The sequence below is a fragment of the Suncus etruscus genome, chromosome 8 (genome assembly GCF_024139225.1).
Source record: "Suncus etruscus isolate mSunEtr1 chromosome 8, mSunEtr1.pri.cur, whole genome shotgun sequence".
In the NCBI taxonomy this organism is placed as follows: domain Eukaryota; kingdom Metazoa; phylum Chordata; class Mammalia; order Eulipotyphla; family Soricidae; genus Suncus; species Suncus etruscus.
The window spans coordinates 108,529,539-108,556,808 of record NC_064855.1 but is presented as its reverse complement, the minus strand read 5'-3'; the positions used below and the strand labels follow the sequence as shown (position 1 = coordinate 108,556,808).

At 34.7% G+C, this 27,270-nt stretch overlaps 1 non-coding gene across 1 annotated transcript; it reads right to left on the bottom strand.

The window, feature by feature from the left end:
• Positions 1-22,111: 22,111 nt before the first annotated feature.
• On the bottom strand, positions 22,112-22,218 carry LOC126016981 (U6 spliceosomal RNA). Its single transcript, XR_007498662.1, has one exon. It is a non-coding gene; the product is annotated as a U6 spliceosomal RNA (small nuclear RNA).
• Between the last annotated feature and the right edge of the window lie 5,052 nt (positions 22,219-27,270).

The following is a 27,270-nucleotide window of genomic DNA, read 5'->3' as shown; positions in this document are numbered from 1 at the left end:
ACATGTGGACTAGAAGTTCATTATTGAAAAATGTATTTCTGGGGCCGGGTAGGTGGCGCTGGAGGTAAGGTGTCTGCCTTGCAAGCGCTAGCCAAGGAAGGACCGCGGTTCGATCCCCCGGCGTCCCATATGGTCTCCCCAAGCCAGGGGCGATTTCTGAGCACATAGCCAGGAGTAACCCCTGAGCATCAAACGGGTGTGGCCCAAAACCCAAAAAAAAAAAAATTAAAAAAAATGAAAAATGTATTTCTTCATAGAGAGGGTAAAATGATAGATGAATTCTTTTTTGAAATATATTAATTAGGGGCTGGAGAGATAGCATGGAGGTAAGGCGTTTGCCTTTCATGCAGAAGGACGGTGGTTCGAATTCCAGCATCCCATATGGTCCCCCCAAGCCTGAACAAGAGTGATTTCTGAGCGTAGAGCCAGGAGTAACCCCTGAGTGCTGCAGGGTGTGATCCAAGAAAAAAAAAGAAATATATTAATTAAATGATATACTTGTCACCTAGTAAATTCTGGTTAGGAAAACTAATGCTAGATAATATCTCCTAATTTTTGGATGTTTTTCTTTAAAGGGGTTGTGACAGAATAGATTTAGATGGTAGCCTATGTATCTGTACAAAAAGAAAACAGAAAAATTTTGTTTTAGTCCCAGCTCTCAACAAATGCATAACTTCTGTCACTATATACTTAACAATTCATATAAATTACTCAAAACTTTCATTGAGGTTTGATTTTGATTCTTTACATTTCATTAGTTCATAAAATGTTTATAGTGGCAAGTTTCAATATTTATAGTACCATATAGTGTAATTTTACTGCCCTAAAACTCTTCTTAGATCTGGGATCCCCTTTTCCTTCCAATTCCAGAAAATACAGATCTTTTGACTCTCTCCAAAGATTTATCTTTGGAATCATATGATATGTCATTTTTTTCTAATCAGCTTCTTTCAAATTGTCATGTGCTGGCGACAGAACCCTGACAGACTATATACCAGGCATATTAACCACTACACTATCTCTCTGTTCCCTCATCATTTCTTTATAAAAAATGTCAAGAATTCATATAAAAGGAAATGATAGGGGACCAAAGAGAAAATGTAGTCAGTAATAAGCCTTGTATGCTGTCTGTTAGGGTTCTGTCAATGGCATCCCATGTGGTCCTCTGAGAACTATCAGGAGGAGTGCTCTTGGATGCAGAGCAAGGATTGTGCTATGGCGTAACACCCTAAAAGTTAATATTTAACTACTTGAAAAACCACAGTTTATCTTTCCACTCACCTACTGAACATCTTGCTTGCTTCCATAATTGGCACTCAAAAAGTTTCTATAAACATCATATGTGTGTTTGGGGGTAGACAAAAAATTTAAATGTCTCTAAAGAAATATTAAGGGATGTATTTTCTGATTATATGGTAAGAAATCACCACACTAACTTGCACTGTAATTATGCTATTTTATATTTTAATCAGCAGTAATGAATGGAAAAATGTTAATGCTCTACCATCTCACAAGCATTTGGCTCGGTCTTCTTCAGAGTTTGGCAATTCTAATATAATCAATGTGGAGTAGGATCTCACTGTTATTTTCATTCACATTTCTGTAGTGGTATATGGTGTGAAGCTTGCTTTTTGTGTGATTATTTGCCTGGATTCTTGGTGAGTTATTTGTGCAAGTGTTTGATATTTTAGGTAAGTCCTTCTTTGTTATGTTTGTACATACAGTTTCTTCTGGTCTGACTTATCTTTCCATTCTCATAAACTTTCACAGAAAATGTTTCAAAAATGTAATGAAATTCAGCTTCTCTTTTTATTTATATCAATGATTATACCTCAGTCATCTAACCAAATGATGAAATTTTTTCTATTGTTTTTGTTTTAATGTTTTGTATTTCACTTTTAGTAAGTACTATGCCCATTTTTCTAAATGTATAATGTCAGAGTCTAGTTGCATTTTTTTCAAAATGAGGATAATTTGTTTCCATTTTTATTTCATGGTTTTAAACCAAGTGTTGAAATATTTTTTTTCCACCTTTATAAAACTTGTTCACCATATTTCCTTTGTAAAAAAATTACTGGTAAGGCCAGAGAGTGATTGCATAGTGGTAGGGATTTTGCATTGCACATGGTTCACACAGGACAGGGTTTGGTTCGATCCCTGGCGTCTCATATGGTCTCCCTAGCCAGAAGCGATTTACAAGAGCATATCCAGAAGTAATCACTGACATCATCGGGTGTGGCCCCCACAAAACCAAAAAAAAAAAAATAGCAAAAAAAAAAAGAAAGATGAAAGTTTAGTATAATGAATAGTATATAGCTTTGATTAAGAGAAATACGTTCGCCTGTTGACAGTGTATAGTTTAGAAACATTTTTCTCACGTTCATAAACACACAATTTAAAATATTTGGAAAAATTTAAAAGTAGGTTACAGCCTTCATAACACTTTACCCTTATTTACTTTAGCACATATATTCTAAGAATGGTATATAATACTCAGTTACTACAGCACTCTTGTACCTGAGAGAAAATTAAAAATAGGTCAGTATGGGGCCAGAGCAGTGGTGCAAGCAGTAGGGCATTTGCCTTACATGCACTAACCTAGGACCGGTTTGATCCCTCGGCATCTCATGTGGTTCTCCAAGCCAGGGCCGATTTCTGGGCCTAGCCAAGAGTAACCCCTGCCATCACCGGGTGTAGTCCAAAATCCAAAAATAAATAAATAAATAAATAAATAAATAAATAAATAAATAAATAAATAAATAAGTAAATAAGTAAGTAAGTAAGTAAAAAATAGGTTAGTGGAATCAACTCATATGTGGCCCTTTCCATTTAAAGCTCATATGTTGTTTTTCTTTTCTATATCATTTTCATCACTTTTAGCCTACAAGAGTGCCTAGTCTTTTTTGCTGCTATTATGGTTTTAACATTGACTTTTAAAGATCAAACCAGCTGTCTTGGAAAATGTCCCACATTTATATTTGTCTTTTTTGCTCTCTCATGAATAAATTCAGGTTATTTTTAGTGAATTTTTATATACCTATATATTACATTATGTTACTCATGTTAACAGGCATTCTGATTATTTATGAAGCTAGGTTAAATCCCTGGGTGTAAGTGGATCTGTCCAGTTCTCTCTATTTTAAAAGATGAATGTTTCTCTTTGCAATCAGTAATTAATTGTAGGTAAAACTGTCATAATTGTTGAACTCATTGCTGCATTTTCTCTCATCACCTTACACAGCATTTGTGTGAGGTGTTTGAACTCACAAGATTTGTGTCCTTTGATAACCCTTGTTAAAATTACTCGTTACCTTGGTGATTTCAAATGCAGATATGATTCTTATATTACGTTCATTAATTCCATGCTATTCTGTAATGAGTTTTCTTTCCTTTTCTTTCTTTTATTTTGATGGAAGACATATATGTTAGGATAATTGGGGCCCCACAGTAATTCTCAGTCAACTAGGATTCATGCCAATTGATTTATAATGTCTCATCCCCAGTTTCTTTCTTCATTTCATCCTTAATTACCTTCAGCTCTTTTTTTCTTTTATTCCACCCCTGCCCCCCTACCTTCAACTTTTTAAGTCTTCTTTTCTTATTTATCAGTATAAACACAAACATTTTTTTATATTATTCTTATTACTTTTATTATTTCTTATAGTATAAATGTGTGTCTCTATCTGGGAAAAATATCTCCCATTTAAATCAATCAAAAACCATTAAAAACCATATTTTGTTATTACAGCTTCTCAAGATATTGAACACTTGTAACAGTTTTCTTTATTTGGAAGAGAAATGTTCAAGAAACACCAGGTAATCCTCAGTTTTTTCTCCTGTGTCTGCACTCAGAGATCACTCTTGTCAGGGCTTGAAGGATATGTGCTGCCAGGGATTGAACCAGTGTCTGCTACATGCAAGGCAATATCCCTACTCTCTGTACTGTCATTCTAGCCTCTGCTTCTAAAAGTTCTATATTCATTTGCCTTTTATGTACTGTTCATGCATAATTTCAAAATCAAGACCAATAGTTTCTTTAGTGATGAATGTGTAATTAATAGTTTAATAGAGGAAGGCATATGTCATTTTGTTACACTCTTGAATAATTTCCCATGTAAAGTTATATCATTTTGTGCTACCACAAGTCATGCTTGAAAATAGTGTCTATTTTCCCTCCATTTGCTCCTATCAGTGTTTCGTATTATCAGTATTTTTACCAATTTGTTAGCATTCCCAGCCTTGAACCCATGCCAAGATCTTTACTTAAGAGTCAGCCTCTCAGATCTTTTCTCAGGCATCATATTAAAATTATCTCCCACTCATATTATAACTTTCCCTTTGTTGCCACATTATCTGCTCTTTGGCATCTATTTCTTTTAAAGAAACCATATATAACTTACTTATTTATCTTTTATGTCTAACAGTTACAATGCAAAATTCCCCAAGGGCAGAGATGCAGATCTAGAAAGCATGCCTGGGACTCAGTGGATGCCCATCCAATGTTTGTTAAAGGAGTAAATGGTTCAGACACGAATGCACAGTAAACAAATTTGAAGTAAATAACACTCAGGTGTTTTGAACTATACTTATTAATTCTAAATTTACTTATTATCTAGAAGGACCCAAGGGAAAATGAATATACAAATGTGCTTTGAAAATATTAAACATATTTTGTCTAATGGAAATGAGAAAAATAATAATTAGTGGTAAATTGGAGAAATATATAATTTATATCAAAAGTGAGAACTCTGGAGAAAGGGCCTTTTAATATACACTACTTTTCTGACCAAAGTAACAGGGATTGTAACTAATGTGCATCAGGGATCAAAGTTATAATACAATGGGTAGAGCACTTGCCTTGCATATGGCTGACCTAGGTTTGATCCCATCATCAAACATCTTATAAGTCCTTAGCATATCCAAGCGTGCCCTGCACTTCCAAACTAATAAACCAATGTGAATATCATCCTTCGTATGCCATAAACTCTATGGCAATTACCCCAATAATTCTCTCTTAATGTATAAAAAACTGTGACATTGAATGTGTGACTTCTACATTTGCAAGGGGAATATATTATGCATAAAATTCCTTTAAGAAAGAAAGCAGAAAAATAGCATTTCTTTTTGAAAGTAACAGTGGGAGAATGGGTATAGAGAGAAGAGAGCAAATGAATGGTCCAATGGGTCTGTCCAACCTTTTCCTCCTTGAAAGAGAAGGACTGAATATGTTCTTTAGTTCTGTATGGAATGTTCTGTGTCAGGAATGGGGAAAGATAGTTACTCTATTTTAAGTGGTTCACTCTTGATAGAGGATTGCAATGTGGGGTGAGACTGAATGCCCATGCTGTGTTTGCATCAGGATAAAATCAGGAAGAGATTCCAGTCACAGCCAATGTATGTATGAGGCAATGGTAATGAGGCTCTCTTGGCTTCCAGGACTATGGTTGGCTGTATAAGGATCTGCTCATTCTCTAAGTGAGGATGTAAAAGGAAGATCTCTTTAGCTGATCATCTCAGGATGGCCTGAGAGGCCGTTTGATTAAATGATAATCATTTACTGCAGGGGGTGAGAGGAAGAATAGTTTAAGACTATCAATAATATAGACATTTATTATAATTCAGAGGTTCAGAGTATTAGAATCACTGAAGCATAAAAAGCTAAGATCACTGAGCAAATATTTGGTGAATTTGAAAGGGTGCATGCAAGATCTCAGGATCAGGACTATAGTCAAGGTATCAAATGGTGAAAAAAATTTTTTTTATCTTATAGTGGTGGTATCAAGGTTCCAGAGTTTGAGAATTTGAGTCCACACTGGTTAAAATAGAGTCATACAAACATACATATATTTGTATCAATATATACATTCATTCATCCTTGTCTCTGAATCTCAGTCCTGAGAGAATAAGATGGCAGTAGGTTAGAGTAATAAGGAAATGTCTGAAGAGTTAGTTTACTGGCAGAGAAATGATAACATGAAAGTATCATGTTCCAAAAAAAAAAAGAAAGTATTATGTTCCAAATTATCATGAATTCCTTATACATAGTTTGTTCATGGCATCAATGGGAAGAAATTATATCATAATTAAGTTGTTGAAAATAAAGAAAAAAATATGTCAGGAGTCTCTGAATGACAAATTGTAAATTTTGAAACTATTTGAACATTTCTCTTAAGAACTGAATTTGAAGTTTTCCTATTTATCGGAGTGTCTATTTTATTAATTTGACAAAAATGCAAGTCTTGCTCAAAAACTACATGAAATTCTGATTTAATCTAAGGAAAATTTATAGATTTTCATGTTTTTATAATTGCAACTACTGATATGAATTTTCAAAAATGCATTATCCAGGACCGAAGATCATTTGCAATTTTTCTTGAGTCTGGATAAAGTCACAAGGGCTTTTGAATCTCAGTCAAATTTTACTACTTAAATGATACAATCATATTTATAAAATATGGAGGCTTTCTCTGTTCTCATATCTTTTTTTTTACTGCCCAAAATTTCCTCTTAGATCACTGACATTCTTTGTCTCAGTGGAGAGTTTATAGTCAAAATGTGGAGAATAGAAGACTCATGTGTGGTGTTTGGTTTCAAAACGCCTAGATCCTTGGAGAGCTCAAGCCACAAAAATTATGAAAGACGTCAAAATTTGGATCAAATATAATCATTTTTCCAGGCCTACGGGGAATTTTAAGTGAACATACTTTTCAATTCCCAAAGAGGTTAACCATGTCCAGTCCATTTGATTGTCTAAGCCAAGGGATGATCAAATTTCCAATGAGAACCTGAATTTGGGACTCTGTGGAACTGCAGGCCATTTTCAAAGTAGAATTTGGGGGACTGGTGGGAATAAGCCCACATAGTGTCTGCAGCTGGCATCAATGAGAGCTAAAGAATTGTTTTGGGATGTAAGGGCAGATGGGCAAACACAACTTCCAGAAATTTGTGAGTTGTCTGATTCACAAGGGCTGTAGATTCCCAAAGGAAAGGAAAACAGTATCAAAATTTAAATGGAAGAAATTGAAAGGGTTAGTTTACCATGTTCCAGAGAGTCAGGATTCAAAGGAAATGTTGATTGAAAGAGCCAGGTAATTTAGAATGATAAAAAGACTAATAATAGGAGATTAAATAGAGATATGAACAAAGGATGGGATGCTAGACTGATTTTTGGAACATTTGGAGCCATAAGATAAATTAATTTTATATAGAAAACGATAAATTTTACCTACAAATCAAGGGATCTTATGGACAGATTCTGCCAGCTTCACTTACTTAAAGTATAGTTTCATTAGAGGAAGGTAAGAAGCAATTATTGAATGGGTAGTGAAAGATAATAATAAAGGTCAATTAAAGAAATCACATATTAAAAATCTTGCTACTTCTTGGTGGCCTATGCTTACAAGTTGCTTCCAGTTCTTGAAGATCAAAACTTGGTCATTTGACAAAAATATAAACCTTGAGTAAAAATATTTTGAATTTTGATTTTTTATTTATATTGATAATATTTCACATGGTACAAACTTCAGAGTAGTATTTTTACATTGGGGAACAGATTATAGTGGATTCAGTTTCACAGTGTGTGTATGTGTGTGTGACTATTTGTTTTCCTTATCTACACAAAAATGAATATCTAAGAATTAAAGTCAGTAAAATTTACTTTGATATTAACTCATTCAAAGGATATCTCAGGTTCTATAGGTTAAGGACTCATTTTTCCATCCAAGCTTGCTCTCAATTTTAGAGCCATTTGCAAGCCTAGGTTTTGTGGTTGTTTTTTTTGTTTTTTTTTTTGTTTTGTTTTGTTTTTTCTTTTTGACTGAGGGGAGGTATTTGGGACACAACTAACAGAGCTCTTGTCTGTGCTCAGAAGTCATTTATGATAGTGCTCAGGGGGCCAAAAGCAGTGGAGTCTGACCTGGTGACAGCTGCATACAAGAAAAGCACTTTTATGTTCTGTATTATCTCTCCAGACCCAAGTCCAGATTGGTAAGTGTGTTTCTGAGCCACTCATTGTGTAATCAGAGGTCTCACAACCACCTTCACCAATGTGACTACATTCCTAACGTGGCTCAAAGAATTCAGGAACCCCACTGACTTACTGTAAATCAATTAATTACAAAGAAAAGTTTTAGGTGGAAGGGGATGCATAAGGAATAAAATAGACTATTCATTTTCTCTCCAGCTTACCATCCTCACTGAGACTCATAATGGTCACTCTTCAGATGCTCTCCAAAACCCTGTCTCTATGATTTTTATGGGAGATTCATTAAATCTGCATATTTTTTGAATCATCACCTCTTACCATTGATATGCTACAGACCAGGACAACTGAGAAGAGATCAAAAGTTTCAAACCTGTATCCACAAGGGTCTTAAGGCAACCGGACCCCATTCTTCTGGGCTTCCAAAAGCACCTCATGAGTGTAACAGGAGATCCCTCTGTTTTCACGATACTTTGGAAATGCTTTGGTTTTGGGATACAATCAGACAGAAATTTTGAGTGAAGATAAAATATGTCTGGAATTATATTTTACTTATCTGAATTGCTATCTTATGTATGTGTATAAATAAATATATGTGTATATATATATGTATGTATGTATGTTTTGGAACTACACTCAGCAGTGATCAAAGTTACTCTTGGTTCTGAACTCCAGGATCATTTCTTTTTTTTTTTTTTTTTGGATTTTGGGCCACACCCGGCATTGCTCAGGGGTTACTCCTGGCTGTCTGCTCAGAAATAGCTCCTGGCAGGCACGGGGGACCATATGGGACACCGGGATTCGAACCAACCACCTTTGGTCCTTGATCGGCTGCTTGCAAGGCAAACACCGCTGTGCTATCTCTCCGGGCCCCAGGATCATTTCTGAGGGTACTTAGAGAATCAACCATGTGGGCTACCTGAGACATTACCTACAGTAAGCACATTTCTCTCTGTACTTTCTCTCCAGCTCCAAAGACATATTTCTTAAAAATTACATTGTGGGTTTTTCATATCATAATCTTCTTAATAATATATTCTAATATCATTTATATATCAAAATATATGCATTTTAAGAGCAGTTCTATTTTTGCTATCAGGAAGAAGATTGTCTAGGATATTTAGAATTCTATAGCACTTGTATATCTTATTTTTTCCACTTATCATTTAGACATTTTCTGTCACATAAATACTTAGGAAGAAAATAATGAATTGAAAGATAAAATCTTATTCATAATTCTGAATGAAAATCATCATGGTTACTAAATTTGTATGTGTCATGTTGCAATTGAATTTATTGCTTTTAATATTGCTTGAATAGTTATAGCTCACTGAAAATCTCACCTGTGGTAATAATCATTTTAAATGTTTGCATATTTAAACTTATTGAAATGTTGACAGAATGCCTTAAAATCAGTCCCTCACAGATATCAGTGTGGCTCAAATATGATAAAAAGGAAGTTAAAGAGAGGAAACTCAAATGATCTGCTTTCTGAGCTAAGGCAAAGAGCAAAAAGAAAATGAATCAGAAAGCATTTTCTCTTCTAAATGTTAGGGTATAAATTGTGCAAGTTTATGTTAATTTTGAAGGCCTATCCTTTGCCTCCTTGTGGAAACAAATAATAACCTCTAAGTATTCTTCATGTTATTTAGGTAAAAGGAGAGATAGCTTGGCGGTAAGGCATTTGCCTTGCATGCAGAAGGATGGTGGTTCAAATCCCATATGGTCTCTCAACCCTGCCAGGAGTGATTTTTGAACATAGAGCCAGGAGTGACCCCTTAGCACTGCTAGATGTAACCCAAAAACCAAAAACAACAACAGCAACAACAAAACCTGAAAAAAAAAAAAAGGTTTCTCACTGGCAGCATTTCTCAAGAGAAATAACTTTATAAACAAAATAGAACCCTCATCACCATACTTCTTCACTTTGAAATGACTCATAGATCCCCACAGTATTGGAAATAAATGTTTGATAAACACATATCCTATATACACAATTTTCTAAATTTTATAAAAAAAAAATTTCCAGTTATTTGTATACATTGAGCCACAGGGCTTTTTTTTAAAAGAAATTAATTTTTCTGCCTACCATGGCATCAAATCCTCACCACAGTTGAACATTTTTTTAAATTATCATTTATATTTTCTCCTTGAAGACTCAAGAGGCTGACATTTACATATCCTACCAATCCAAATGGTTCTTTAATGAATGAGTGATTTTAAAAAAAATCTTGCATAGGAAGAAATCAATACTGCTGTTGATCATTACTTGATGTTCAGTCATAAAACAGAAAGGAACACTTTTATCGTGTACTTCCCAAAATTTCAGTGATAAATTGCTTACCCTGCCCTTTCAGGGACTGTCCTCAGATCAGTTACTAAATAAATCTTGGTTCCTAGAAATAAAGTGTCAGTTTTCTAATTTGGGTCCATTGCTTTAGCATAATATAAAGGAAAGAGAGCCTTCTGCTAAGTGAGGGGGAAGTTTTTACAGCATCAGACAACCAAGCATTTGCGTATATGAAGCTCATATCTTTTCAGGCATACCTCCTGTGAGGAAGAGCCAAAATTATCACAGCACCCAGATACCTTAAACAGTGAACCTATATTCTAATTTTGAACACTCAGTCCAACTCATGACTTGCACCATGCTACGCGGTCTTTCTCAGAGGAAGGAGGGCAATGAGATGTCTTTCTGAGCCTCTGGCCCATGGTCTAAAAACAAAACACAATTACAGCTAGTTTGAACTAAATTTATAGTTAGGTACATTATATCTATCCCATATGATTATTTCTGGAGAGAGCATCAAAATCCAGCTGTATGAAGATTCTTTTCTCTTTCTACAACATTTAGTTTTCTTCAAAAGGAAGTCTTTGAAGAAAGTAACTATAAATACAAAACACAAACAAACAAAAATATGGCCCCCACCTAAATAAATAATCTTACAGCTGATGATAGGGATAAATGGAAAAAAAAGTTTTTACTGAACATGTGACTATTTAGATATATATAGGTACTCTTACAAAATCTGTATTCTAATTTACTTAATTTCTAAGAAACATAAACTTGAATTTGTTCTGTGTTTTTTATGATAAAATGTCAAAACAGTAAGCTGTGTTGTCTTAAACTATTTCATTCATGTAATAAATGTGATTGTGTGATAGCATGATTTGGGTTCTTCAGTTCTATATTATGGGAACTAGGTATTTCAACTTCCTTCCTTCCTTCTATCTCTTCCTTCCTTCCTTTCATCCTTCCTTCCTTCTATCTCGTCTTTATCTTCTTTCTTTCTTTCTTTCTTTCTTTCTTTCTTTCTTTCTTTCTTTCTTTCTTTCTTTCTTTCTTTCTTTCTTTCTTTCTTTCTTTCTTTCTTTCTTTCTTTCTTTCTTTCTTTCTTTCTTTCTTTCTTTCTTTCTTTCTTTCTTTCTTTCTTTCTTTCTTCCTTCCTTCCTTCCTTCCTTCCTTCCTTCCTTCCTTCCTTCCTTCCTTCCTTCCTTCCTTCCTTCCTTCCTTCCTTCCTTCCTTCCTTCCTTTCTTGCTTTCTTTCTTTGTTGCTTTCTTTCTTGCTTGCTTTCTTTCTTGCTTGCTTTCTTTCATTTCCTTTTGGGGACAAACCCAGCCATACATAGGGATTACTCCTGGCTCTGTACTCATAAATCACGTTTGCAGCCCATGGGATATTGAGAATTGAATTCTGGTCATCCATGTACAGTGCAATTGTTCTACCCACTGTACTATATTTCTGGCCCCAATATTTTTTGGTTTTGTTTCTGTTTTCAGGCTCTCCCAGTGTTATTAGGTTACTTTCTTTGTTGTTGTTTCTTTGTTGTGGTTACTTTCTTAAAGTTTCTACCCCAGAGAAACATTGCTAGAGAAACCCAAAGCCCAGATTATTCACTAAAACTTTTCTTACACACGCTTTCTTATAATTGAAGTTGACACAGTGTTGTTTAGGTGTTACTCCTGGCTTTCCTTTCAGGAAATACTCCTGGCAGGGTGGGATGCTTGGGATCATATCTGAGTCTTCCCTGTGCATGTCAAATGCCCTGCCCACTGTACTATCTCTCCAGCCTCTTTTTCTATATTAATAAATTGTGTCAAACAATACTAATTTAAAATAATCATTAGATTCACTCTTTTTAGGGAGGGGTACACTCGTTTGACATTCAGGAGTTACTCCTGGCTACGGGCTCAGAAATCACTCCTGGCTTGGGGGGGACCATATGGGACAACGGGGTATTGAACTGCAGGCCATCCTAGGCTAGCACTTGCAAGGCAGATGCCTTACCTCTAGCACCACCACTCCAGCCCCTGAATTTACTCTTCTTGTACCCATCAATCAGCACCCACGTTTATGATTCCTCTGTGTAATTTTCATTTGGGGCAGTTTCTAAGAGCTTCTCACTCATAGCTAGAGTTAGTTACAGCCTTTGCTTTAGGGTCTTGGGGTGCTTGTCTTTTATTTGCCTTTTTCACGATCTCTCTGTCATTCTGGAGAAGCTCCTTTCTTTAGGAGGCATGCAAGTGCTGTCCACATCATCACAATGCACTTGGCCAAGAATGGAATCCTATAGCAAAGAAATAAAACTCTATTTCTTGATTAGAGTTAATGAAAAAATACTGTGGTTACTTTCTTAAAGTATCGACCCCAGAGAAACATTGCTAGAGAAACCCAAAGCCCAGAAGCTTCACTTCAACTTTTCTTACACAGGCTTTCCTATAATTGAAGCTGACACATCTTTGGGTTAGTGTGGGAAGATGGGGGATTCTTTGGGCTGTATCTGTAAACACATTCCTGGGCGTCCGAAATCCATGTCAGATCAGGGCCTCAATGCCTGAATTAGAGCTTTAAGGTCCTGTACTACAGAGAAATCTCACCCCCCCCCACAGCAACAACACGTAATAACTGTCTTTTTAGTTATTTTGTTTGGTTTTGGAGCCCTCCTTGTAGTGCTGGGAGGGAGCGGGAGTTCTTGGGAACCAAGCAGTGCTGGTTTTCAGACTGGTGTTCCCACAAGCAAAGTATGTGCTTCAGTCCTATAAACTATCTCCCAGGCCTGGAAACAATGTAATTATGACATAGAGTGCCTTTGTCAGTGATATCAAACTGAATGCCAGAGAAGTCCCAGAGGCCTTCATTGCAAACCTTGGGAAATGACATCTTTCACTTTTGTTTACTGGTAATAACCCCAACCAACAGTTTAGTGCCCTCATATCATTGCCAATGACTACATCCAGTTACACAGATAAGGGTATTATTTGGGTCACTTCCTCAATGGTTGCCTCTTTCTAGGAAGGTGATTTAGAAAGACCACATCCTAGCTGGTGAAAGTTCTGTATTCTGAGACCACTCCATCTTTTATGCTTCTCTTGGCCAGACTGTGATGGGAATTACAAGAGAACAAGAAGTACGATCCCTGGAATCCTAATCTGTAAGTCTCTTTAGGTCTCTCAAAGATGCTTAAGCAGTGGCATGCTAATTAATTATGATCATCTTTAGTTTGAACTTTTTGTTATAGTTTTGGTAACTTGATGACAATAGGGTTAGCATTTATAGTTTAAATATTTAAATTTATTGTTTGAATATGCAAATTCCCTCATGCACCTTCACTACCACCAAAGTGTTGAAGACCAGGGAGTTAGCTGTTAGGTCACAACATGCTTTTACCCAAAACAAAGGCCTTCCCCCAACTTCCTCTTTTCTTTTCACCTATTCCTTTGATATGTAATTATCCTCCTAGACTGGACTAGTTTGATATAGATACCTTTGACATTCACTGATTGGCCATAACGAGGTTTGGGTTTGGCTTTGCACTAGGAAAGAAACCTATTCCATTATTCTCTCCATGAATGTCTTGATTTTTTTTTTTGCTTTTTTTTTTTAAAGTTCATTATTTATTTTTATTTTTAAGACCCTTCACAGTGCAACATTCTCATCACCAAATGTCCCAAATGTCCCTCCTCCCTACCCCACACTGGCCTATACTCTAGACAGGTTTTCTATTTCCCTCATATACTCACATTTTGTTTTTGTTTTTTGTTTATTTTGTTTTTTGGCGTCACACCCAGTGGTGCTCAGGGGTTACACCTGGCTCCACACTCAGAAATCGCTCCTGGCAGGCTCGGGGGACCATATGGGATGCCCGGATTTGAACCACTGACCATCCGCATGAAAGGTAAGCGCCTTACGCCATGCTATCTCTCCGGCCCCTACAGTGTAATTATTTCTGTGACTGCACCCATTACTCTTTGTGGTAAGCTTCATGTTGTGAGCTGGACATTCCAGTCATCCTCTATTTTGTCTCTGAGAATCATTACAAATGTCTTTTATTTTTCTCAAAACCTATAGATGAGTGAGACCATTCTATGTTTATCTCTCTCCCTCTGACTTATTTCACTCAGCATAGTAGATTCCATAAACATCCATGTATAGGAAAATTTTATGACTTCATTTTCATCAAGATGTCTTGATTTATTAACTCTTTGTGACTACCCTGCTTCAGACTTATTCACTGGGGTTGGAAATATGGCATAATGGGTTATTTCACAGTCAGCCTCTCCATTCCATTTGAATTCTATACCACTCCCTTCCCCTGAGATTATTATTTTTCTTTTTAGTTTTTTAACCAAACCTGTTCAAAGATAACTCCTGGTTAAGAATTTTCTATTGGTGATGCTCGGTATGGGGCAGGAGGACTATATGAGATTCTGTGATTGGACCCTGGTTGTCTGTAGGTAAGACAAGCACCTACTGCTCTCCTATCTTTTCAATCCCCGAAGTTTATTATATTTACATTGTGCATATATAGAATTCTTATATCTACCTCAAGTGATAATAGTTTTGTTGTGGTACTTGTAGCTTCTAGGTAAGGTTCTTGCTTCTTCCCAGAGTGATAATGGTTTGGTAGGTAACAAAATTGATTTAGATAGAAATCAGATTTTATGGCTGTCAAATGGGAGAGATCTGGAAAATCTGGATTAACACTAAAAGAGTAACTTCAGCCTTTTGTGTCTGCCCTCCCTTCCTTTGGGTGGTAGACTACTTGCACACATATTAAATCCTCCCTAGAAAGCTGAGTGACAACTATGTAGCTCAGAGTATCTGGAAGACATTGGATTTTGTTTTTACTTGTTTTGGTTTGGTTTGGGCAGCATATTTGTCAGTGTTCAGGATTTATTCCAGGCTCTGTTCTCAGGAGCTATACATGAGGATGCTCAGGGGACCACATAATATTCTAGGGATTTAATCCTGGTGAACTTTGTGCAAGGCAGAAACCCTATGCACTGTACTCTCCCTGGTGTTTGATTTTAAAGAATGTGAAAACCCAAGTAGTAACATGGAGACTTTAAGCCTTTGCTGCAGGAATCTCCAATTCTGATCCACTGTGAAGATACCCAGGGTTGGGCTATGAACAGCAATTGTTAGCTCTGAATTACCTCTGGTCCCAAATCACTAAACAATAAGTGCAATGACCATACTTTTCAGTTTTGAGTCTTATTTCTAGTTTTCATTATATTTTCTTTCAAAAATTTTAATGATATTTTTAATAAAAATGTTTTGTTACTGATTTATCTGTCGTATAGTAGTGCCATTATTATCTTATACATGAGTCTTTGCTTCCTATGGCCACCACTATGGTTGCCAGTATATTCTTCCTATTATTCAAAGGTCCCCAGCCTCATCCCATCCATTCACTATTTCATTGACATAACTCAACATTAATTAATATTGGAATGATCTAATCCCTTGTTTTCTAGATTTATTATCAGAAAGACATTGCATTTGTGATTTTATTTTTCAGATCTTTCTATGTGTGGATCTATCTTCCTTAAGGTGCTGGCCTTTCAGAGATTAACGTGGATTTTAGTATTGATATGGATCCTGATAATTGTTTTTAGACTCTAGTCCTTTTACTGTTTGCTAAGCTTGGATTGTGAAGCTGCCTTATTCCTGATTTTGATCGTTCTTGGGAATTCCAAGATATCAGGGACTAGACTGTGTTAAAGTAGAATGACTTTTGATTCAGATCGATTCCTGAATTACCCATTTTGATAATGTTCATTATAACCCAAATGTCATCAGGATTTTGCATCTCTCTATCCCTAATCTAAGATTTTATTAGTTTTTCCATCTCATCTCTCATTCAAAGGCACCTTTGGGGTCAAAGAGAGTCTGGAGCCAGTGTGTGGGTTTACTTCTCTGTACTTGCTATAATCTCTAATGCTGGGTGCTATTAAGAAGCTCCATGCACCATAGCCATAGATTTTTTTAGTGCCATACAGACAAATTGTTTGGAAGGAAAGTCTTATTTATAGAAATATTCAGCATATTAAAAGTGCAAAGGAATTCATTCTAAATAATCAGAGACAATGTTTTCTCCAAAGTAGGCAATAATCCTGTACAGAAGGTATTTTGTTGTTGTTATTTCAAGCCCTCTGCTAAAGCGTTGACAGTTAACCTGACCATTAAAAATTTTTAGGGTATTCTAGCTATTAATGAGCTTAAATTTTATTTCATTAATTTTGCATAATTGCCATTTCTGATTGCTTATGACCTAGAAGAGTGGTCCAAGGTATTTACAAATTGGATGGATCACTTGTACACCATTAAAATGATCAACGTTGTAGTGACTTCTTTACTTGTTCCCATGACTATCATATAAATTTCCCAAAGCAATAATTTAAATGGCTGCATAAAATTTTAGATGATTTCCTTTGGAAGGATAGGAGACCTTGAATTAATAGGACCATTTTTCTAGATATTTAGAAAAAAAATTAAATTATTCAATTTTCTCCTTGAAATGGTAACACTCAACACAATATTTGTGTCTTATAAATAGTTATTAAGCAATTGCAATACATCGTCTTGAGTAAATAATATTTTTTTCTTTCAGATTTATAACAAGGGGCAAAAATGCTGAATTCTCTAAATGTGGAGAGATCTATTGCAGATCTTACTGAGAAAAATTATAATTATGACCTTCTACCTGGTTTTACAGTTATAATATTTTAGATAAATTAGCCAGCCAAATGGCACTGCAAATTTTACTTTTCATTGTCTAGTTACTATTTCTTTAAAAAGCTTGTGTAAGCGGTTTAACATATCCATAGTTGACTCGAAAGTATAAAAATGAATTTGTAAATTGGAAGCTCTAATTATGTATTACATGTTATTTTTTATCATTTGTAATCTGGAATTAATTTCTGTTTTGAGCATTCCAATATTTGAATTACAATTTAGATCACTCTCAGGTAGGAAGCCAACCTGTGATGCAATAAATGTCAACATAGATTTATCACTTGAGTAATTTCCCATAAAATGTCTTTATTCAAAATTTATCTTCTTGGGACTAGAAAAAGAGTTCTGGAATAGAGCAAGATAGTATGGCACTATGTAACCTCAAGAGTACTCGAGAATATCTCTTGTGCCCCCCACGTTTGTTTTATTTATTCATTTATTTGTTATTTGTAGTGGTGCCGATCAAATATCACAGTCACATTTATGGCCCTGAATGTAATATATTTTTATGTGTCAGATATATTAAACTAAAAAGTAAAATAAAAAGCCTAAAATATAATACATAAAAGCATCATGTAGGTCTGGATCACTAGTACGGCATGTAAAGTGCTTGCCTTGTATGCTGTCAAACCAGGTTGGCTTTCCAGCAACTTGTGCAGTCCCAAAGCTTATAAAAATAAAATAAAATGATCATGTATCAGTATTATTATGAATATATACAGAAAAAATAAAATGATAACACTAAATATTTATAGTAGAATATCTTTAGTAATTAATTTTTAATTTTAATAATTTTAGAATATGCTATATATACATCAACATTTGGAAAAAGTTATTGAGATTTAATTTCCAATACTATAAACATCTAATCAATGAACAATGTCTGATTGATATGAAGTTTTATTATATATCACAGAGCAAGATATATATATATATACATATATATATATATATATATATATATATATATATATATAGTCATAATTGCTATATTTGGGAGAGACAACCAGCTGCAATTTCTTAGGCAACATACAATATTATTTCAGTTAGTTTCCTGAATTTTAGTAAATTTTGATATTAAACACATAGTTTTTCTTATGTTTAGGAATTTAGTCAAGGGATTAATTGTTTTACTTTGAAATAGGTATTTATTTCTTTGCGTTTACATCTAAACTATTGCCCTGATATTTATAATAAATAATACAGAGTGACTTTGTCTATATATTTATATAATCTTGTTATTTGCTGCTGAAATTAATGTAGCATATGACACATGACACACTTTCTCTGAAGAGAAAAATAGTATTTGTTTAATTTAAATAATTTACCAATATTGTTTCATGAGAAATAGTATTTTATTATTTTATACATATATTTAAAGCTTAATCCAAAGACTCACCATATTCTGAAAATGAAAACAATAAACTAATTATACTCATGTTTATTTTTAATAAACAGGGAATAAATTACAGGGACAAAAATTCTGGCATATAGCGTAAATTGTCTGCTTGCATTTAAAATATGTCATTTCTGATTGTAGGACTGAGAAATGCTAATTGTGGTCGGTTTATTCTGATATGAGAATGTCCACAAGGATAGTTTGAAAAGGAATTTAATTGATGAAACCATTTCAACTTCTACTCAGATACTTCTATGAGTTATTTATATATTTTAATTTCTGTTTTTGTAGCAAACAGTACTGTGCTCAACTTATACCTGGCTCTTTTCTCAGGGATCAATCCTGGTGATGCTTGGGTGTTCTTATAGGATACCAGGACTAGAACCTAGGTTAGCTCTGTGCAAGACAAATGCCTTACCTGCTGTGCTATATCCTCCAAGTTGTTTTTGATAATCAAGATAAAATTATTTTATTCAAGTGTTTTAGTAGTTGCCATTGAGACCAATTAATCTTACTTGAAGATGTCATCCACTCATTCAAATAAACTTGGAGCAGTGTGAAAAAGGATTCAATTATTGGGGTTTTATTCCTTTAGGACTCTTCAAAAACTGAAATACACTGCCATGAATTTTAAAAAATTGACAGACTATTACCCAACTTGAGGATGGTATAATTAATATATCTTCCCATATTTGAAGTTCAGCAAGTTCTAAAAACAAGACCTCAAATGCTCTGAAGGGCACTCTGAGTCTTTTTTTTTGTTTGTTTTGTTTTGTTTTGTTTCCCTTTTATATGCGTGCTTATTATTCTTCCACAAGACTTAAATTTGGAAGGAAAAAGAATGGTTGCTTCATAAAATCCTCAAGATATGAATTGCATAGGTTCAGAGTAGTAGAAACATTGGCTTCAAAGGGAGAGCATAATTCCAGCTTTCTGGCAAAGACCAACATGCATTAGGTTTTTACCCTTTCTTAATTATTGTATGGTTACATAAGAACCACCATGATAGTACAGCAATAAGGTGCTTGTATTGCACACAAATGACCTAAGTTTGATTCTCAGCTCCCAATAGGATTCCCCGACATTCTTCAGGAGAGGTCCTTGAATGCAGAGCCAAGAGTAAGCCCTGATCACTGGGAGGCATGGACCAAAAATCAAAACAAAACCAAAACAATGTGTGGTCCCCTGGTAGGTGTATAGGACACAGTTTCTGGGGAAGAAGACATCCAGTGACTAGACAGGTAGTCCAGAATATTTCTTCTCTAGCACTATAGGTATGAGTAGGAAAGTAGTGTTCCATATATTTTATATACTTGATAATTTTTGGAATCAGTAATATTTTAAAAAATATATTCCTTTTCATATTTCTCTCATTTCTTGCATTTTAAACACTGCTAAAGAAATGAGCCTTTGGTGCTAATTTTCAGGGCATCCATCATCAGGGACAATTACTTTAAAATGTTATTTTTCAAGATTAGGTAGGAAGAGTAATAAGGAAAGTGTAGTAGCAAGAATTCAAGTTTTGTAGTCTGAAGACTCTTTCTTATCTTGTATGTGCCACATAGATCTGTGGCCACGATAATGTAGTTTCTTGTATGAGTCAGGACACTTAAGCTGTGGAAAGGTAAAAACTAAAAATCTCAGTATTTATTGCCCCAATTGTTCTTCATACTGGCACTCCTCTGTGGGGGAACTTGACAATAATTGTAGCAAATGAAAAATATTTGGGGGATTATTTAGCAGCAATAGAATCTTGAATGCACGGTGTAGACATTATTAGATGGTCTCTTCCCTCCCTAGAACAACCCCAGAAAACACAACCCAATTGTACATTTAGAAGACAGAATTGGCAAGGTTTTCAGTAATTGAACAAATGCCTCCTGCTGATTTTCTGATTTGATTTTCAGTAACTTACTGAATTAAATTTGTATAATACAGGTAATTTTTTCTGGGAGTATAGTACAGCAGGTAGAACATTTGTTTTGTTCTAAGCAGACCCAGATAGAATCTCCACATTTCATGTGGTCCCTTGAGCACTACCAGAATATTCCCGAGTATAGAGCCAGGAATAAGCCCTGAGCACCGCGGGATGTGGTGCAGTAACCAAAAACAAAATGCAACAAAATAAACCTCAAATCACCATTAAAATGTAGGGGTTTAAACCATGATCTTGTACTTAAAACATTTTCCGGGATTAGTGCCTAGCTTATTTTCCTTTTAATAATAAAAAAAACTTTCATTTCTATTATCCAATATTATAATTAGGATACTTACACTAAAGGAAATATCCACAGGGTCAGTGACCAATAGCCCAAATCCAGTCTCTGCACCAATTTTCATGAATAAAGTTTTAATGGAACACAGCCATGTCCATTCACTGTGTTGTCAATGGTGATTTCCACATTAATGGCAGAATTGAGTAGTACTGACAAAGACTAGATGAATTACAAAGCCTTTACTTTGTGTCCCCTTAGTGAAATTGTTTATAGATCTCTTTTCTAAAGAAATGACAAATAGTTCACAACTCTGTCATGGTTTGTGTTCCTGTGAATGGGAAATTTGAGCATTTTCTAATAGAGATGATGCAGAATTGAGGCTGGACTGAAATTTAGTCTCGTAGGGCTATGATTGGACTCCCTTATCTTTGCTTGTGCAGTCTTGGCTCGATTCAACCAGAGTCCACAAAGAAGTAGGCAAAATGTCTACTTAAATTACCAAAACCCTCAATCACTGCCCACTAGAATACAGTATTTCAGTAGACAGTCCCTGTTACCCACTATCTAATACCCCCAGTAAATAGGAGGTGTGATGAGATTTATTAACTCAGACTTTTAGAATGTACTTGTTGCTGTGACTTAAGGCTAGAAGCTCAATTATCACTTTAGAGACCTCTCATTTCCATTTCTAGTGAGAGATTTATTTTACTACAGTTATGAAGTATAATGAAAGATCAGCATATAGAGAAGAGAGAAGAAATGATGTTTTTCTCATCTCTACTCTATTAGTCCTTCTTCCTTGTAATTGCAGTCTAAACAGGTAATAATGTTGCACTGGTGAAGGGGGTGTATTACTGTTCATCGATTGAACACCCAACTACAAACATGCTTGTAATCATGGTGCTTAAATATTTATATATAGGTATATGTATGTATATATAAAGAAATAATTGCTTTTAAGGAGGTAAGTTATTAAAAAGATCACTATTGCTTTATGTCCTCTTCTCTGTGATGGCTAATGTGTTACATTCAGATAATGACTATTATATACTCAGATCCTTTTAGGTTTGATATCTGTCCCATTGATAAAAAACATTTCCTGTTTATCTTTGTTGAGAATATAACTGTTGAAAATTGGAAAGGTTATTTATTACAGTGCAGATACCATCAGCCTTGGACTAAATTTTTATCACAAACAAAAGTCATAATTTCCAGGAACACATTTTTAAAACTAAAAATAAAACCATTGAAATCAGACTGAAGATAACTGTTAAGAAAAAATTAAAGCACAAAACCCTGAAGATCTCTTTCATAGATCAAATGGTAAATAAGAATTTTTTTTCTGTGAACATCATACAACATCAATGAATGAGATAAGAATAAAACCATGAGTCTCAAAAAGACTTTTGAACCATATTTGCTAAATAAGGTCCTATTAGCATTCAAAATTAAACCTTCTCTATTTTTTAAATACATAAATTATTTTATTTAAAGTAAAAATATGAAATGCTTCACGAATTTGCATGTCATCCTTGCTCAGGGGCCATGCTAATCTTCTCTGTACCATTCCAATTTTAGTATATGTGCTGCTGAAGCGAACACTCTATATTTTTTAAAGGAAGGGAGTGAGTGTGAGAAAAATCACATTCTCTTGCCCTTTTGGGTTTTAAGACCGAGTGTCTTGCAATATTTTGAGCTTTAGTTTCAGACTTTGGAATTTACATGCTAGGTAGCTGCAGAAGAATAAAAAGCTTTGTTTTAAAAAATAATTTTTAAGGTATATATTGCCTAGCGGTCTTCTTGAGAAAAGTACATAATGACCTAAAAGTTATTACTGTAAAGAGAGGATATATGTTTATATTGGCTTTCTGAAATGATTAACTCATGTTAGTCTTTTAAACATTATCAATATAACAAGAACACACTACTTAAGTGGAAAGAGATGCAATGAGTAACGTCAATAAGACCCAGTGTCCAGAAAACTGATAGTTCTTTCAAAGATCTGCGTCTACGTAAGCTGAAAACTATCAAGAGCTTCACATTTATATTTAATTTTGTTTTCCTTTTAGTGTTTGGGGTTCAAACCCAGACCTCTCATATACAAAGGCTATGTGCATCTTACTAATAAATCACATATGCCTAAGAGTTTCTCTTCTGCTCAATCTAGTATGTTGGCCACCTCAGCAGGCTCAGGGCCCATGTACTTTTATCAGTCTTTTGTATGAGGTAAGATCCCACACTTTGTGGTGTGCAGTGCTTTTGTCTAGATCTCTACTTAAGGGATTATTCTTTGCATTTCTTGGGGTAACCAGAGTGCCAGGGAATGAACTGTGATGGCTACATGAAAGGCAATTATATTACCCATTGTACTATCACTCTGGCCCCACTGTGGGCAGTTAAATGAATTTTTCTTTTCCAACATGCACACCTTCGTGTTTTATAACTGGGAGCCACTGTCCCCATCAACCACTTTCCCCATATGCACAATTGCATATATAATTTCCTGGCCCCTGCCAGTGTGTGTGATAACTGAAATAAATTTTAATAATATTTTAAAAAATTTTAACATTTAAATAGTATGACAATATGCTCTTAATTTTTCTTTGGACAATGTTTACAAAATAAATTTTGAATTAATTTATACCATTGTATATCTTTTCAATTAGTTATAATGAGCTTCCTGGGGAATTTTGAGAGCATCTTTATTCTATGTATGTATGTATGTATGCATGTATTTTCAAATAAATGAATGTATATATATGTGTTTGCATTTGAGCAGAGTTATGTGTGCATGAATGTTTATATATGTCTATAAATGTATCATCTTACTTCTTAGCATATTGGGAATTCTGTTTTAGCATCCTAATTGACATTACTTTCTTACTTACTGAATTTTGGGAAGGGCTTTCTAAATAGCTCTAATGAAAACCAGTTCATTCATGTCCAAATGAGAAACCAGTTCATTCATGTTCAAATAATTCAATGCAAGTTCCCAAAAATGCTGATGCTGCTTCAGTAATGTGATACTGAGGATGACTTGGGCAAACCCCAACTGTGCTCAAGGGCCTTTTGGGTTGTTCCTGATGATCCATAGAAAACTATGTAGTTGCTGGGGATAAAACAATTGATTGCATGCATGGCATTTGCCTTAATTCTTATACTAATTCTTTAGATTTCACTGATATTTAATATTCAAACAAATATTTCTAGTGGATAGGTTCAGCTCTTTAGGAATTTTTTGAAAGATATATTTTCCCATTTTCTACTTGAAAGAATTAGACTTTGTTAAAATTTTTGCTAAAGTTCTTGAGAAAATTTCTTATTTCAAGCCCCAAGATATGGGGATTTACTGTTAGATAGGGATTTTGTTCAGAGTAGATTACTATGAGAATTAAAGGAACTAATAATTTTGCTACTTCATGAGACTTCACGTGGACTTACTGATTTAAGTCAGGGATAAAATATAACATCTTGAGAGAGAGTCTTAACTTTACTTTATCTTATAACAGTTATAACAAAATTTCAATTGTGGCCAACAAAAACTTTGTTATATATGTGAATATTAATATAATTTCTATAATTTATTTCAAAGGTACCTAAATAAATGAATAATAATATATTGCTGATAAAATTTAACTTTGTTTGTATTTGTTTGCCTCTACATTAATACCAGTAAAAGTTTTTGAGTGTAATTTTTCCTACATTACAACTTTATTCTAAAAGGTTATAGCTGCTGACAGTTGGATTCCTTAAAGATTTTTAAATTATAATTTAGGTACTATATGGTTGCAATAGTGTGTTAGCTCATTCATGTACAAAGCTACTGCATCACCAGCATAGCCCACAATACTACACCACTCTCCTTAGATTGAAATATATTTCTATTATAATGTAATATCCTAATGTACAAAAAGTTGGCTTGTAAAGGGCATGACATATTCCACTTATGAATTGTCTAATCAAGCTGTTAGAAAAAAGTATTCAAGATTCAAATGCATATCCATTTTCTAAACTTTAAGATGTTCTCAGAATTCAACCTGTTTGTTTGTTTGGTTTGGTTTTTGGGTCACACCCGGCAGTGTTCAGGGTTTACTCCTGGCTCTAGGTTCAGAAATCGCTCCTGGCAGGCTCGGGGGACCATATGGGATTCTGGAATTTGAACCACCATCCTTCTGCATGCATGGCAAACACCTAATCTCCATGCTATCTCTCCGGCACCTCAACTTTGTTTTATATTTGATTCCTAGGATTCTGATCTAAGGCCACAGAGGGAACTTATCATTCTCCTGATATCCTTAAAGCTTGATTGTAAATCAGTAACTATATTTAAAGAAACATCCCTTTTTGAAAATCTCAGTAAACATCCTGAATCACCCTTATCATTAATGGCACAATTAGGAATTTTAGGAGATTTACTAAAATTTTGATGGATTTGTTTAAACTATTGTCAATAAAAGGTACTCTGGTTTTTTGTTTTTGGTTTTTTTTTTTTCGGGCCACACCCGTTCGATGCTCAGGGGTTACTCCTGGCTAAGCGCTCAGAAATTGCCCCTGGCTTGGGGGGACCCTATGGGACGCCAGGTGATCTAACCGCAGTCACGATCTTTCCTTGGCTAGTGCTTGCATGGCAGACACCTTACCTCTAGTGCCACCTCGATGGCCCCCGAAAGGTACTCTGGAAGAATAGAAGTGAAAACCTGTTTAGTCTTGAAAGGGTAATGTGGCTTCCATATGCCTGGTTAAGAATATTTTCTAAGGAACTAGACAGATAGTACAGGATTTAAGGCACTTGTATTGCTTGTGATAAATATATAGTCTTCTGTGCGAGGAACGGTCCCTGAGTAAGGAATTGAAGTAAGCCCTGAGTATAGCTGAGTGTGAGCAAGAACAGCAACAACAATAAAGAATGTTCTTCAAACTTTAAATATATAACCTTGCCTTCACTCTTATGAATGATGTAATGATTAGACAAATGGGGTAACATGTATTTTGGAAAAAATTTAAATGGACTACTTTAAATAGGTTATATTAGGCTATGTAGAACAAAAAAACAGTTTAATTTATCTCATAATATCTGGAATATCATTGTTATTTTTTTTTTAGGAGCTTTGGTGTGTTTCAGTTTGAACAAGTTTCTTTGGGTCTCTTTTGAGTCTAGTTAATATCTCAGTTTTTACTATCACTTGCTATCTCTGGGGTTTGACATAAGGTTTGTTCTATATTATTAATAGACATTATTAGATTTCTATATTATTAATGAGATTATAGAAATCTAGCATCTGAACATGCTGCTGGTTCCTTATAATTGCAAGGATATTTTTTAGGAAATATAAGCACCACTTATTATTTTAAAAGACTTTCACTGAATGGATGAGAGGAGCAAAGGATCACTTTGATTTAATGTGTTACTGGATAGACTAGAGGCTGATGCAGAATCCAGTTCCCACGATGCTCAGCTTCCTGTACACAATTTGCTCTTTATTTTCATTACTCATGGGCCCTAAGAAAATGTCCAGAAGACTCTTCATTTCATAAAAAAGTATCTCTAAAAAACATATTCTCATATCTTTCAGGTGAGGTACAACAATGAACATAGGGGATGAAAAGATGTATGAAAATTGTATCTATCTTTGGAGTCTCAGTGTAATGTAGATCACCATGTTCTGATTTAAACTTTTATATCTTTTGTTTAATAATATCTTTATTTAAACACCTTGATTACAAACATGACTGGGGACATGACTCAAAGGGAAGAGTCTGCATGGTGAAGGTTTCAGGTGTGGGTTCTGACACTACATATTCTCTGAGCAGCAGAGATGCAGAGATGTAGCACTGGAAGCTCTCAGCCCTGCAGAGCCCAGCAATCACCAGACTCATAGCCAGCCAGTGTCTTGGACAACTATGGCCATTGATGGCCCCACCAAGCTTCCTGCACACTGTGGAAGGTGAAAAAAGAAAAACAAGTGTATGTTCTTAGGCACCGTGATTGCTTCTAAGATTCAATCAAGGTAATAAAATGATTAACAAATTAATATCTCTATAGATCTCCTTAACCACTTACAACTTTTCTTGGCACAGTGTCAGGCCAAACAGATATTTTTAAAATCCAGTGCATTTATCCAAACTAATAAAAGCAGTAACATACAATTATATAATTATGTTGACATCACTTCTGATGACAAAGAAGACTAATAAAAAGTAAATATCACAATTATATTCTGGAACATCTTTGCACTTAAAAGATAATGCCATCAATATAATTTTGGTCCAAGTAGCTTTGAGCATGTTTTCAGATTAGTGATGAAATAATTTGTTTCATTTCAGAATGTAATTAAATGAAGAGCTTTATTCTGAACATTTGATTATGGTCACGTCACCTTTTAAATAATTTCTGGAGAAAAAAATGTGCTAAATGCAGCTCACATTAAACAAATAATAAAGTACAGACTGACTACAATTTATTTTTAGCGAAAGAACAAAATTTTTATGCATTCTAAGTAGTTAGAAAAATGATGGAAACAAATGATATTTAATGTGTCTTTTACGTTCTTTTTTTAACATCATATTTCTCTTCCATTTTCCTTTTGCATATTTTCTTTCATGGAAACCAGGCCCTATATGAAATAACTGGAGTGGTTTTTACTGTTTTCTCCC